The sequence below is a fragment of the Puma concolor genome, chromosome A1 (genome assembly GCF_028749965.1).
Source record: "Puma concolor isolate L17-30 chromosome A1, mPumCon1.1.hap2, whole genome shotgun sequence".
NCBI classification, from domain to species: domain Eukaryota; kingdom Metazoa; phylum Chordata; class Mammalia; order Carnivora; family Felidae; genus Puma; species Puma concolor.
Genome location: NC_141667.1, coordinates 152,490,578 through 152,505,726, shown reverse-complemented (window position 1 = coordinate 152,505,726; position 15,149 = coordinate 152,490,578). Strand labels below are relative to the sequence as shown.

Below are 15,149 nucleotides of genomic sequence, written 5' to 3'. Positions count from 1 at the left end.
TTGCCTAGGTACCTCTTTGCAACTCACACTGCGTGTTCCTCTTCCTCCTCCCTCCCCAGATATACTCCATTTCCATTCTTCTGACAACCTCCACAATTACACTGTTCTCAAATATGAGGAAAGATAGTTGATTTCCTGGCACCACTCAATCAATCCCTGATCTCTCCTGTTTGGAGAGCACCTGTCATGCATCTGGGCTGCTGGGTACCTAGAGGGAGAGAGTACTGACAGTATCCACATATCCAGTGTCAATTCTGTCACTGAGATGACTTTCCTAGGGACACACATTAGCCGAAAACAACTTCAACATTTCCCTTAACCTTATGTTAAGCGAATCTTTGTCAATCATGTCTACTATTGTCAAAAAATCTGGAAACACTGTTTCACGGGGAGATCAATATTGAGCTCTGTTCAAAAGGTAGCTAACGCTGTACTAGACACTTGTGTACTATTTTACATGGATCCTGTGAAATGCTTCTTAATTTCTGTAGTTATTGTACTGTGATTGACTTAAGGAATTTAAATTTGTAGCCTTGAAATCACTGAAACACCTGCCTCGACATTTTATACTGTTCTGGTAGTACAGGACAATGAATGGAAAAAAATTATTCTTAATCAACTTAGTGAGTAAATTTCCATGGTACCTTCCCCTGGTACAGGAAGAGGTTGCACCCTGATGTGCAACCAGAAGAGGTCTCCTTTCTTTATGGATATGGTTGTCCTGGGTGGCACATCTTATGCTTCATTGCTATAGCAATTTCCTGGGAAATGCAGAGAATTAGAGAGTAAGATTGGCATCTTGCTAGGAGAAGACCATAGAACAATTCATCATACTTTACCCATATTCAACCTCCTACTCTTCCTACTCACTAGCTGCCCAACAAATCTCATGTATTCAAAATGGACTTAGGAAGATGTTGAGCTTTGGTTTGCATTGAAAGGGGTCCACAGCCAGGTTTGGTGGGCCAATCCTGTTATTTAGCAGGAACACTAATAGAAATGCCATAAAGCAGAGTCACCACACGTGATGGCCAGGGTTGACATCACAATAAGAATCTACACAAACCTAAGAGAGTTCAGAGAGGGCTCCATTCCTCAGTTTCCTGATGTGAACCTGTGACCATGCTTGCTCATTTGTGTTCTGTGATGGGGCTAAAGTGATGTACTGCAAGTGGAACCTTGAGAAAAGTAACGGTTGGGTACTTCACAATTCACAAGATTTAGCCTCTAAAGGAAACTCAAATCATAATTTGGCACTGTTTATATTTATACTGTCTTACAATAACTAACTTAAATTGTTTACTTGCAAAAGCGTTCTTCAGACTACATGAAGCCCCTCTTTCCACTGGCAGATGGACACGAATGTGAGTGGGGATTCTCCCATCACACTGGTGAGATTCTCTGTCTCCACCTTAATGTACACAATGTGACTTGAGTGACTTCAGAGGACTCATTGTAGAGCCTCAGATGAAGAGTGTTTTGTGTGAGGAAAATGGCAAGAGTGACATATTGTGACCAATCATGCCATGAGACCTACCAGGAGATGAGGTCCTATTGTCTCTGACTCTGTGACAGATATTGTGTTATGTGAGATTTATTTTCCTGGTACATGGATATTTGTTGGGTATAGAATGAACACATTTCAATTGTACTGTTTGATGCACTTTTACCTGCATAAACACTCATGATGTAATGGTGATGGGATTTTTTATTGAGATAGTCGACACCATTAATTGCAAGGTTTAGGGGATTATATATACATTTAGGGAAACTGCATACAAAGCTCACATACACAGGCATGTGCACACACATGCAAACACACACACACAAACACACACATACACACAAGCACTGAGAGTTACAGGCACATGAATGCACATGTAGACACACCTATATCCCGGCACACAAACTGCCACCACCTGATGGCACTACCGCAGCTTCCAGGGGTGCTATAATGTGACCATAGGTCTTTTCCGGGAAAACCTCCATGGACTGCCATATGTCTTATTCTTATTCCAGCAGGAGCTGGAATCAGAGTGCCTCTGCACAAGAAACCTGCAAGAAAGACCCACCTTTTTCATCTCCCAGATTTCTCCTCACCAAGTGAGGGACTCCAGAATACATACCGCTTTCACATTCCAGCAGGTTGCTCTGCAAGGTCAGAAAAGAAAACACTATGAGGTTCAGATCATGCTGTGTTTTGTTTTCACAGCTCTTTTGTTACCTTAGTGACAGGAGCAAACAAGATGGGAAAGAGTGATACAGGATCCTTATATTGGACCCTTATATCAATGTTATGGCAGCTATGGAATGAAACACAAAGGAAATCAATCAAGGAGAGAGAGGTGGAGCAGATGGAGAGACATAAAGAAAAAACAAGAGGAGGAAAAGCTTAAATTAAAAAAAGTGTAAAAAAGGAGACAAGAAAATATGGGGGTATAAAATAATAGAACAAGAGATGAGAGACAGAATATTCATCCCAAAATGAGAAGGGAACAATGGAAGTGGCCTAGTTGGTTCTGAGTTATTAGAGTAATGGGTTTTTTTTGTATTGGTTTGTTTTGTTTTGCCTCCCCTCAATTTAAATCTGGTTATGCACCTTACAGTAGTTTAAAATACTACCTCTGTCTTTGGAAAAGTGATTACTGAACCCACTTCCTTCACTGCTCTTCACCAGGAGTATGTGTGAGACCTCACTCTGAGTGGAGTCCCTGCGGCGGCCATCAGAAATGGCAGAGTTTTCGGATCTGTGCGTCTGGTGCCGGGGCAATTTCACAACAGGGTTTGGCTGACTTCAAACAGGGTTTGCAACACGGGTCTCACTCTGCAGTAAATAAATGTGTGGCATTTGGAGTCTCTGCATTTATGGCTAGGTGGCTCCTTGAGTACCAGGTGGAGTCAACGGCTGGGCTTTACCTCAGGGGCAACCCTTTGCTATGAACCTTGAAACCAACACATGTAGAAAGACATGGCCATCACTTAGATTTCCAGTCTAAGGTTGATGTTCCTGTATCATACCTCATCCTTCTTGTTTTAGTGTTCTGTGTCTGCTTGTTGGTTAGTATTCGGGGGGGGGGGGGGGAAGACTCAGAATTGGAATGAAATGGCAAGGGTGTAAATGTTTTCAAGTCCCCAAGAAAATCGTGGAAAATAGGCTTCCCCACCATTGGGAGATGTTTTTGTTTTGATTTGTTTTAGTATGATTTAGTCATAGAATTAGTGGGACAGCTAGGTTCTTTTTATTTTTCTTATTTCAGCAACTGAATTCTGTAACAAACTCCTATGTATTTTGAATTATGTATGAGTTCCTATGTTTTGACTTTTAAACTGTCAGTAAAATCCATTTTTATGAATGTGCAGAAGTGATAACTACATAAAAGAGGGAAGTTTGAACACTCATAACTCAGCAACATGTACACTGCTCTAACTTGCTCTTTTTTAGCACTTCACATTTGTGTTTTATTTTTCCCTCCTTCTATCAGCTCTGACATTGATGTCATTCAAACACAAAGGTGAGAAGAGTAACAAATGTATATTTATATCTAAATATAAACGTGCCATGGTGCAGGTCCTCTGAGAGAAGAAGCAATATCAATGAGGGAAACAAACAAACACCAGTAAAAGGGTTTACAATAAATAGACACAAGACAGACAAACTAATGTATGTATATTAATTTCTTAAAAAATAAAGCCAGAGGAATTGCCCAGAAAATTGAAAAAAAAAAAAAAGACATGAAAAGAATAGAATACATGAGAAAAGAAAAAGGATGATCCCGGGAGTTTCACCATGAATGCTTAGAGAAAGGCCAACAGAATATATAAAAGGGAAAATAATTCCAAATAAATTCGACAAGAAAATTTCCAGAACCGAAAGGTACACATCATCATATTAGAAAAGCTCACGGGGTATCAAGCAAATGAATAAAATGAAACTAAAAAATACTTAAACCTGTCAGTAAATCTAAAAACAGTAAAGAAAAAGAGGAAGTCCTAGAAGCTTTTGGTGTGAGGAAAACAATTATTATCAAACATAACAAAATAGAATTCACCTGCCATCAGATTTCTTAATAAAAATGTGGGATGTTATAAAATAGGGAAGTAATGCCTTTAACCTCTGAAGGAAAGTATTTTCAATCCAGAATTCTATACTCAGGGAAATTATCAATAGAATGGGAAGTGAAAATAAATTAATTTTCAGGTATACAAGTTCTTAAAATTTCTCTCTTTAGATCCTCCTTTTAGTAAGCTACTGTGGGATGTGTATCAGAAAAACACGAGAGAAAATGAAAAATGAGAAGGACATGAAATCTAGTTAAGGGAGAATCTGAACAGCACAGGAGACCCAAGGAAGCCAGAGCAGGGGACAGACACCTGCAGAGTGAAGGTCTTCCAGAAAACAATCAAGGCCAAATAAAAAAAGGAATTCTGTTCAGTCAACTGAAAAATTTACCAATAGGTATTTGAAAGATCATTGGAATATTTGGAAAACGTAGTAATGTTCCAAATGAAACTGGGAAAATAGGGGGAGGAAAGGCAATGATTAATTAATTCCACAGGCAAAATGTAAGAGAAAAAAATGCTATCATGTATATACTATCAAGGCCTACTAAGTAATGTAAACCCTGACTTCCTGTTTAAAAAGTAATGTTTATTTATTTTTTTTTAAGAGAGAGAGACAGAGAGAGTGAGTGGGAGAGGGGCAGAAAGAGAGGGAGAGAGAGAATCCCAAGCAGGCTTCCCACTGTCAGCATGAAGCCTCATGCAGGGCTTGAACTCACAAACCATTTAGATCATGACCTGAGCTGAAGTCGGATGCTTAACCAACTGAGCCACCCAGGTGCCCCTAAAAACATAATGTTAAACTACATTGGGAGAATGAGGGAAAGGGAAGAATGTGTGTGTGTGTGTGTGTGTGTGTGTGTGTGTGTGTGTGTGTGTGTCTACATGCTTATTTATGTGTGTGACTGAGGCAGGGTGGACTTAATTGCCATAACAAAAATAAAGTGATAATATCTGAAATTGATGATTGAAGAACTAGTAATGCAAGTCAATTATTTTAGAATATTGAGATAAATAGAAGAAGCAACAGCCAGAAGAATTAAAACCTTTCGGGGACAAGGTTGGGACATAGAAAAAGTGGAGGGGACTGCAATTTATATTAAAAAACTTTTAGAAAATATGTGATGTGAGGGGTGCCTGGATGGCTCCAGTTAAGCGTTTGACTTCGGCTCACGATCTCGTGGTTCATGGGTTCGAGCCCTGCATTGGGCTCTGTGCTGGCAGCTCAGAGCCTGGAGCCTGCTTCGGATTCAGTGTCTCCCCCTCTTTCCCCCTTTGCCACTGTGCTATGTCTCTCTCTCTCAAAAATAAATAAAAACATTTTTAAAATTTTTTAAAAAGAAAATATGTGACTTGAAATCATTTTATTCATTACTTTAAAATAAAAATAATTTTAAAAAGAAACAAACTACTACCAGTTGTAATGTTTTAATCTACTAATATGAATGTAGTTTTTTTTTTTTTTATGCTATCAATACCACTCAAGATTGTGAGACAAAATATGCTGCATGGGCTTAAGAAAATGATCCTACAGGGCACTTGGGTGGCTCAGCTGGTTAAGCATTCAACTTCAGCTCAGGTCATGATCTCACTGTTCATGAGTTTGAGCCCCAAATTGGGCTTTCTGCTGTCAGTGCAGAGCCCGCTTTGGATCCTCTGTCCCTCTCTCTCTCTGCCCCTCCCCAGCTTGCCCCGCGCGTGCGCGCGCGCGTTCTCTCTCTCTCTCTCTCTCCCTCAAAAATAAAAAGATAACTCTTAAGAAAAGAAAAAGAAAAAGAAAATGATCCTGATTTACACCTTGATTTCCTGTAAATGACTTAAAAAAAAAAAAAGGAAGAAGTTTGTTCTATCACAAGGAATTGGGTAAAGGATTTACAGGATTTGAATGTATGACATATGCCCAGGGGGTTGCATATTACTCGGATTTTGATGAATTTTTGAGATATATTAATTAAATTGGTGAATAATCCTAACTAAGGTGATTAAAATCCAAACATTGATGTATTGTAATTCATAATATCAAACCAGCCCTGAGATAAACTCTGTGTGCGTGCGTGTGTGTGTGTGTGTGTGTATGTGTTGGAGGAATGAAGAGGGGCAGACACGATGACAAGAATCACATAACTTTCCTGTACCCCAAGGATTACTATTGATACTTCTGATCCTGAGGGCTTATGGATGAACTATGTTCCACTCCACAGCATTCTTTACTTTTGGGTGATGTGTTATCAGAGGAAACTCTTTATGCCATTAAATCGGTCCAGTGGCTCTGTCTTTTGAGGTTTTACCAGTTACACTGAAAGCATTTCTGCATTGTTTTTAGTTTCTTTCCCTTTGTTCTCACCCTCAGTGGTACATGATTTCCTCACTTCCCCTCCAGCTATTTCTCTGCATGTTGCTCAGAGCAGCAGCCACAGGGTGAGCCCCCACCCCCCAAATCAGTAGACAAAGAGCCTAATTTAAATCCTCTCTCATGATTCAGAGTTCAGCTTTGAACTCACCTCTTAATCACAACACGGACCACTTCATCTGCCTCGCAAGATTTATTCTTAATTCTTTCGTTAAATGCCTTTATTTAGTTATTTTGATTGTGTTAGCATTCCTGTTTTGTTTGATTATGCTGTAACTTTGCAATTATGATTTTTTTTTTTCTTTTAGTGCACCACATGCTATGGCATGAAGAAAATGGTTGCTGAGTGTCAAGTGTTCTGGAACTATTTAGAGGTCAATGGCCCTCTAAAATACAGCACCTGTAATACTGATTAGCAAGACAGATGTGCTTTTAAAACAAAGTACACTCATAAATGATCTCTGTAGGGATAGCTTATTTTATGCTATGGAAAAGGGAAGGTACTAGGATGTTGAAGATTGCATAATAGGTACCCAGTTTCCTTTGGGATTGAGGGGAAATGCAGAATCAGGTAACTATTCCTTACTATGCTTAGAAAAATCCAATATTAGCTTTAATCAAAATCATATAACCAACCTTCTTTTTAGAGAATACCTAGTCCCAGGGCCAGCCTGTTTCCCTAGTGCAAGCCTCCAGTGCTTGCTGACTGATTGGATAGTGACATTTGCCAGTATTAAGTTAATTCAATTCCATCCAATTCAATCAGTAATCATGTACCAATTACATTGTGCAAGTACACTACTTGCAATACAGTTTGCTTACGACTCAGTTCCTGTCCTAGAAGAGTCACAGTCTAGTAGGAGAAATAAACATGATTAATTAAGCATACCAGTAGGAAAGAAAACACCACGACGACCATAGGGGCAACTTTCTGTATCTGGAGTTAATGCGCTCACATATGTATACGCAAACGTTTAAAGCACTTCTTAATTTTGAAACATTTTTAAATACCTTTTCTACTCATACATCTCTTTAACCACTTTCTAGTGATTTTGAATTCCTCCAGTGATGTTGAATACTCTTCTGGAAACAGGAGTATTGGTACATTTGTGTGAATATCTTCTGGAGTAAAACTTGATGGGACAAGGTGCTAGATCTCCACTCAGGAGTTTCCTTTAACTAAAAAGCACTGAGCTTCAAAACCTAAGCCAGGATGTTCCGCCATTCTTCCAGAGTTGTCCTTGTCCAGAAAAGCATCATCGCATTTCTGTCTTCTTGAACATCAGCATTTGTTATGCCCAGAATTCGTGATCCCCAAAGACCACTAGGGAGCCGAGTCCGATGCAAAAGCAAAGAGCCTTTATTCGAGCTAGCTCGAGCTCAATCCCCTACCTGCACCGACGCAGCGGTGAGATACCAGGGAAAGAGAGCGAGTTTCAAAAGGACAAAGGTTTTATTGGGGCCTGGGGGCAGTTGGTGAGGTAATGGCTATGGCCTCAGCCGACTGGCTGGGGAAGGGTCCTGGCTGGGGAAGGGTCCGAGTCCTGTTAGGCAGGTGAGGGGGGGTTACTCAAGGGGAGGAGGTGTGGTCAAGGTGAAGGACACAGAACAAGATGGAGTCGGCTGGCGTAGGCCCGCCCTTTCATTCCCCCCTTGTCATGTAGCTTAGGGACCCAATCATGGGACCGGCTGCATTTATGGTGACAAGGGGAACAGAGTTTGGAGGTTTACACAAAGTTCTGGGAACCAAGTGTCCCTGGGGTGGCTCTGGGACGTCTGATTAAGTATTGTCCCCAAGCTGGTGTCTATGATCTGCCAGGTGATGTTTTGGGGGGCGTGGGGACTCCCGGCAGCATGAGCAATGACAAGCAGATTTAACAGAGTTACCAATATTAGGTAGGTCAAATGCGCTGTAGCTTGAGCTTGAGCGGGTTGTGTTGGTCCCGACTGATGGCCCATCGCATGACAACGTCCTTCCGGATCGAGGAGGGGTCCGCTGGCTGAGCGTGGGTGTGATGGACCCAGGTCGCGATGCCGTCTACCTTGAGAGCGGTGGGGGTTGTCAACACCACGATGTAGGGTCCCTTCCAGCGCGGCTCGAGAGTCTCTCAGTGGTGCCTCTTGACGTAGACCCAGTCTCCCAGCCTGTACTGAGGAGGTGTCGGGATCGGGCCAGCCTCGTAGATGGCACGGAGGCACGGCCAAATGTCCTCGTGCGCCCTCTGGAGCCTGCTCAAGGAAAGAAAAAGTTCTTGATCTTTAAACTCGGCAATAAGTTCAGCTCAAAGGCTGGGAATAACAGGGGGTGGCCTGCCAAACATGATCTCGTAGGGAGTAAAACCCAGAGTGTAAGGAGTGTTTCTAACCTGGTAAAGGGCGTACAGTAGGAGAGTCACCCAGTCCCCGCCAGTCTCCATGGTTAATTTGGTAAGGGTCTCTTTTAGGGTTCTATTCATTCTTTCTACCTGTCCTGAGCTCTGGGGCCTATAAGCACAATGTAATTTCCAGTTTGCCCCCACCGCCTTGGCTACTGCCTGTGTTACCTGCGAGATAAAAGCTGGTCCATTGTCTGATCCTACCATGGCAGGAAAACCATACCTGAGTAAGATGTCTTCTAGTAGCTTCTTAGCCACCGTCTGAGCCGTTTCATGCTTGGTTGGGTATGCCTCCACCCAGCCAGAGAAGGTGTCTGTAAATACCAGGTCCTCGTGTAGTGCCTCGTCGAAGATGGTGGGTGAATTTTTGAATCCCTGAGGTAGCCATGTCCAGGTGAGTTGCCCACTGTAGCCCTCCTCCTGATCATGCCACTCGAAGGCGAACAAGGGTTGGCTCTGGGGTGCCAATGGCAGACTGAAGAAGGCATCCTTTAAATCTAGTACAGTATACCAGACCCTGGAGGGCGCCAAGGAGCTCAAGAGAGTATATGGGTTGGGAACAGTTGGGTGTATGTCCACGACCCTCTTATTTACTTCCCGGATGTCTTGTACCGGTTGGTAGTCATTTGTGTGAGGCTTTTTGACCGGCAGTAAGGGGGTGTTCCAGGCAGACTGGCAAGGAACTAGTACCCCTAGGCTTCGTAGTCTCCGGATGTGTGGCTGGATCCCCTTCCAGGCCTCCTGAGACATGGGGTATTGTTTGATCCTTACCGACTCTCTCCTGGCTTGAGCTCTACCAGGACTGGGGTCCTATGAGTGGCTAGTCCCATCCCCCCTGTCTCTGCCCAAACCGAGGGGAATTCTCGTAGCCATCTGTCTATATTATCCTCTCTCGGGAGCGCCTCCTGGTGGAGGAGGTATTCATCCTCCAGTTTCATGGTCAGGACCTGGATGGGGTGGCCCTTGCCATCGGTGACCTGAGGCCCCCCTTGTCTGAAAGTTATCTGAGCTCCAATCTTGGTCAGTAAGTCCCGTCCTAACAGCGGGTAGGGGCATTCTGGTATTACCATAAAGGAGTGGGATACCCGGCCCGTTCCCAAATCTACTGTTCTTCGGGTAGTCCATGAATACTGGCTCATACCAGTTGCCCCTTGTACCCAGGACTTCTTGCTAGCTAGTTTTCCTTGTAGGGTGTGGAGGACCGAATGTTGTGCTCCGGTGTCGACAAGGAAGTCAATAGGGGTCCCCTCCACTTTAAGAGTTACCCTGGGTTTGGGGAGAGGGTCCGAACCCTGACTCCCCTAATCACTTAGTTCATCTAGCTCTAGGACTTTTACTCGATCAGTCTTGCTTCCCTTCCTGCCAGCTCTTTTTGGACAATCTCAGGCCCAATGCCCTATCTCCTTGCAGTATGTGCACTGATCCTTCTGCAGCCTCTGCTTCCCCCCCCCTTGGTGATTTTACCTTTTCTTGTGTCGTCTGCCAGCTGCCGGAGACGGCAGTCTCGTTCCTCGGGGAAGTCAGCAGTGGTAGCTAGTAGTATTCTGGCCAGGTCTCGAGTCTGCTTACTGCTGGCAGCCACCATGGCACGAGCCTGCTTGTCCTCAGGAGGCTCCCGGTTATTATATACCTTTTCGGCTACCACCAGTAAGTCCTGCAGACTTTTTTTCTCCTAGTCTATCTATTTTCTGTAATTTTCTCCTAATGTCTATGGCCAATTGGTTTACAAAGGCCATGATAACAGCTGCCTTGCTTTCCGGAGCCTCTGGATCCATGGGGGTATAGGTACGGAATGCCTCCATGATCCGTTCTAAAAAGGCAGCCGGAGATTCATCTTTTCCCTGTTGTACATTTCCTACCTTGGCCAAATTGGTTGGCTTTCTAGCAGCCATTCGGAGACCCCCCATTAGAGTCTGGCGGTAGACCCGGAGCCTCTCCTTACCTTCTGCCGTGTTGAAATCCCACTGGGGCCGAGTTAAGGGGAAGGAGGCATCTATCTGAGCCTGGTTGGTGGTGGGATTTCCGTCTGCGCCTGGAACTAGTTTTCGGGCCCCACTGAGGATTCTTTCTCTTTCTTCAGTCGTGAACAGGACCTGCAAAAGCTGCTGGCAATCATCCCACGTGGGCTGATTGGTAAAAAGAACAGAGTCTAATAAATCAATAAGCCCTGCCGGTTTCTCGGAACACTTAGGATTCTGAGCTTTCCAATTGTAGAGGTCACTAGTGGCGAAAGGCCAATAGTGATGGGGCTGATTCCCCTCCGCGTCTGGGGGTCCGGTGACTCGCAGGGGCAGAATAGTGGAGTTGGCGGCGGAGGCGGATTGCCCCCTCTGAGCCCTTTGTCTGGTAAAGGGCGGGCTTCCCCCTGGAGCATTTCCGCCTCCCGCTCTGGGAACAGCGTCTGCCTCCCCCAGAGGGGGAGGATGGTGTTCTTCAGGCATCCTAGAGGGGTTATACGGGGGAGGAAAAATTAATTCTTCTTCAGTACCCCCCTGTAGGACAGGGTAGAGGGGTGCTGAAGGCTGGGTAAGACTTTTCCTCTTCTCTGTCTCCTGCAAAGCAAGAATGGGTTTTGGCTCCGGAGGGAGCAGGGTTAGGAAGGGCTTAAGCCAAGAGGGTGGGTCTTCTACAAGGTCCTGCCAAGTGATAATGTAAGGGAGCTGATCAAGATGGCCCACCTTAGGCTGAGAGATGATACTCCTGACTCGGTGGATGGTAGGGAGGTCGAAGGTCCCCTTGGTGGCCATCCGACATTGAAAGTTGGCCACTCGCTAGAACAAAAAAACTGCAACCGACCCTTTCGGACTTCCACACTGAGGTTGTTAGCTCTTCCCCTCACATCCTTAAAGTGATCAATCATAATACTTAGAGGAGTAGTCTGAGTCTGTCCCATAACGTCCGTCCAGTAAGTCCACAGAACAAAACAGAGAAACACAAAAACAGACAAACAGAGGGCCCCTGGAAAGTCTTCCAACTCCATGGAAGCAAAACTGCAAACTAGCTTAGACCTTTGAGGGGATTCCATGTCCCTCCAAAACCGATGAGGGGATTCCACGTCCCTCCAAAGACGACGGCCTCACGCCGACCAGCGGGAGCGACCCGCCTCGTCTCAGACCTTTGAGGGGATTCCATGTCCCTCCAGAAGGGAGAATCGGAACGTCTTCCGAAACTCCTGGCCCGTGGTCCTCCAGGGCGTCCACTTAGACCGCGTTGGGCACTACCAGAATTCCAGAAATGAGCTCACACAGAAAAGACAGAACAAACAGACACTAACCGTGGCCAGTCAGGCTCTCCGGGTCGGGGGTCCCTCGGGGTTCTTGGGGATCCCGGGCTGAGCCCCCAAATGTTATGCCCAGAATTCGTGATCCCCAAAGACCACTAGGGAGCCGAGTCCGATGCAAAAGCAAAGAGCCTTTATTCGAGCTAGCTCAAGCTCAATCCCCTACCTGCACCGACGCAGCGGTGAGATACCAGGGAAAGAGAGCGAGTTTCAAAAGGACAAAGGTTTTATTGGGGCCTGGGGGCAGTTGGTGAGGTAATGGCTATGGCCTCAGCCGATTGGCTGGGGAAGGGTCCTGGGGAAGGGTCCGAGTCCTGTTAGGCAGGTGAGGGGGGGTTACTCAAGGGGAGGAGGTGTGGTCAAGGTGAAGGACACAGAACAAGATGGAGTCGGCTGGCGTAGGCCCGCCCTTTCACATTGACAGGAGTGGCCTATGATGCAATTATGTTGGTCCCTGAGTGCCAAAGGGTAAACCTCTCCAAAGCCATTTAAATTAATCAAGAAGGTGAAATGTTAATAAGTCAATATGGTGACTAAGCAGGGGAAATTCATACCCTGAGCGTCATCCCGTCTGCAAAACTGGGTCTGATAAGTGGAAAAGCAATATGAAACGTGACTTGATTTGAGAGTAATGTTGGATGATGTGTTATAGCCTGATAAAGTCAGCAATTAAATATAATCAGAAGAGAGAGTTGTTTAAAAATGTTTCTCTACTTCACTTTGGTGGAATATGATTCTACAGAACATATTCAGAATTAAGAGGCGTGTATGTATTTAGCTTAATTAAATATTTAATCACATGTCATCTACCTATTATTTCCACTCTCCAATTTTCCATAACACCCCGAAGAGTTAGCTAATTTTTAACATTTCTGTTGACTTTCTCAAAATTGAACACTATTGTTTTATGCTTCTATCCACCTTGTGGTTGTCACAAAATCTCTTCCTCTCATTACCTTCAGCTTTGCTGGGAAAACCAAGTGGAATTGGCAATCACTCACAGCATTTAGAAGCTCAGCTGACCTGAATGAAAAGCTCAGGATACATCCAGGTGAAAAATGAAATTGCTTTGCCTTGTTGCAATCCTCACATATTTCTACTCCATTCCCTATAACCATTTCTTAATCAGAAGGAAAAATGCAAGCAGATACATTATGTAAGACAGTGGACTAAGGACCGGGCACCGGGTAGAGGCCATTTAATTAAAAGGTGTAAGATGAATAGGCTGTAAAATTCAGCTAGTCCCATATAAAAAGAGTTGGTTTAGCAGAATTGAATGATGATCCAAGTTAACACATGTGAATTTCTGGAAGAGAGAAAAACAGCTTTGTAATCTTATTACCTTTGCTTTTACTTTTATTGTGCTTCACATTCAAGATTACAGGCTAAGGAAAATTTTTTTTTAAACTGAAGAAAGGAAGGAAGAATGGAAAGGACAGATGAAAGGAAGAAAGACAGCAGTCATATAAGTATGTAGTTGCAGATTACAATCAAAGAATATTATGTTTGTTTAGTATTAAGTGCCCATCAGCATATATCTTCATAATTTTCAAACTGGTTCAATAGTGATTAGGAATAACAAATGTCTGGACTGTGGCTTCAAAATAGCTTATCCCAGATTTATGACAACAAAGAAGAATTTTGCGATGTTTGATAGGGGGCATTGTGAGGCCATCTTTGCCTTGTTTGTTCCTTTGAGTTGTTAGTGGTTGGTCCATTTTAATTATCTGTGTTTCTGTGAGACATGAAGTATTACACTGTTAATTATGGAGTTTTCAGCCTCATAATGGTTTTTGTCTAACTACTTTGACTCCACGTATTTCCTGTGCCCTTCAAATTCTATGTTTTCTGGTGGGATTTGGGTAAATTGAAAACATTAGATTATAGTGGGGGCTTCATCTGGGAAATGTAACTGAATCCCACCTCCACTATGAAGAGAGACATTCAGGGGTACCTGAGTGGCTCAGTAGGTTAAGTGTCCAACTTCAGCTCAGGTTATGTTCTCATGGTTGGTGGGTTCGAGCCCCACGTTGGGTTCTGTGCTGACAGCTTAGAGCCTGGAGTCTGCTTCAGATTCTGTGCCTCCCTCTCTCTCTGCCCCTCCCCTGCTCATGCTCTGTTTCTCTCTCTCTTTCTCGTTCTCAAAAATAAACAAACATTAAAAAAAAAAGAAAAGAAAAAAGAAAAGTGACATTTGTTTTCCCCTAAAGTCGCCAGGTCTAAACATATCACAGAGTTTGGTGTTGAACATCCAAATCTTGGGACTTGTATACTGAAAAGTATTCCTTCTATTCTGACATAAACATAATAGATTTTTGAAAACAAGATGCTATCCTCTCTATCATCAGCAGGGCCTGGGTTCACCAACCACAATGCAATTAAATAATAAGAATATTCAAAAGCACCTGGGGACTCTTGGTTTGGAGATTTTAATTTTCTAAGGGAAACAAAATTAGTTTCTGAGGCACTGCTGCCCTGACCTCAAAGCACCATAACTGAGCCAGTTTGGGCTCTTCTGAGTCCATTTGTCCACAGCAGAGTTCTTCTAACTAAAATGCATTTGGTGTTTTCATGGTCCAGGTAAAGCCACTCAACAGTTGAATTCTTTCATTCAAATTCTCAGAAATTAAGAGAACAATTTTAGTGTAAATGCTCCAAGAAGAAGCAGACACAGAACACTCACAAGGTCAGCAGAAAATGGAGAATTCGTACCTTGAACATCTCTAGCAATTTCAGACATAAGTAGTCTAAGCTTAATTTATAGGCAGTTAAATCAATCATTTGCTTGCGAGTTCAAGTAGCAGTCAATAGATTTTGCAAGGCAAAGGGCCACCCAGATGGCATATATTGTAAATCAATCCTTCCCAAAACTTGAAACTAAAACTCATTTCATTTCTAGGAGGCCCAATTCTTCGGGTGGGCTTTCTGTGGTGACCAGCAGACATGTCTCCAAGGTATAATGGAAACTTCTCTAGCCATCACATTCAATTATTTAGGTGGGCAACTGTTACCTACTCAATACCTATTTCTCATTTACTTCCTTACTAACACAATACCAATTTTATTGGGTGTGGCGATTGTCCAG

General features: G+C 43.6%; 1 long non-coding RNA gene across 1 annotated transcript; it reads right to left on the bottom strand.

Moving 5' to 3' along the window:
- Positions 1-539: 539 nt before the first annotated feature.
- Positions 540-995, bottom strand: LOC147584563 (uncharacterized). The gene is made up of 2 exons (XR_015255586.1): positions 871-995; positions 540-761 (listed from the first exon to the last, which is right to left on the bottom strand). It is a non-coding gene; the product is annotated as an uncharacterized LOC147584563 (long non-coding RNA).
- Positions 996-15,149: the final 14,154 nt, after the last annotated feature.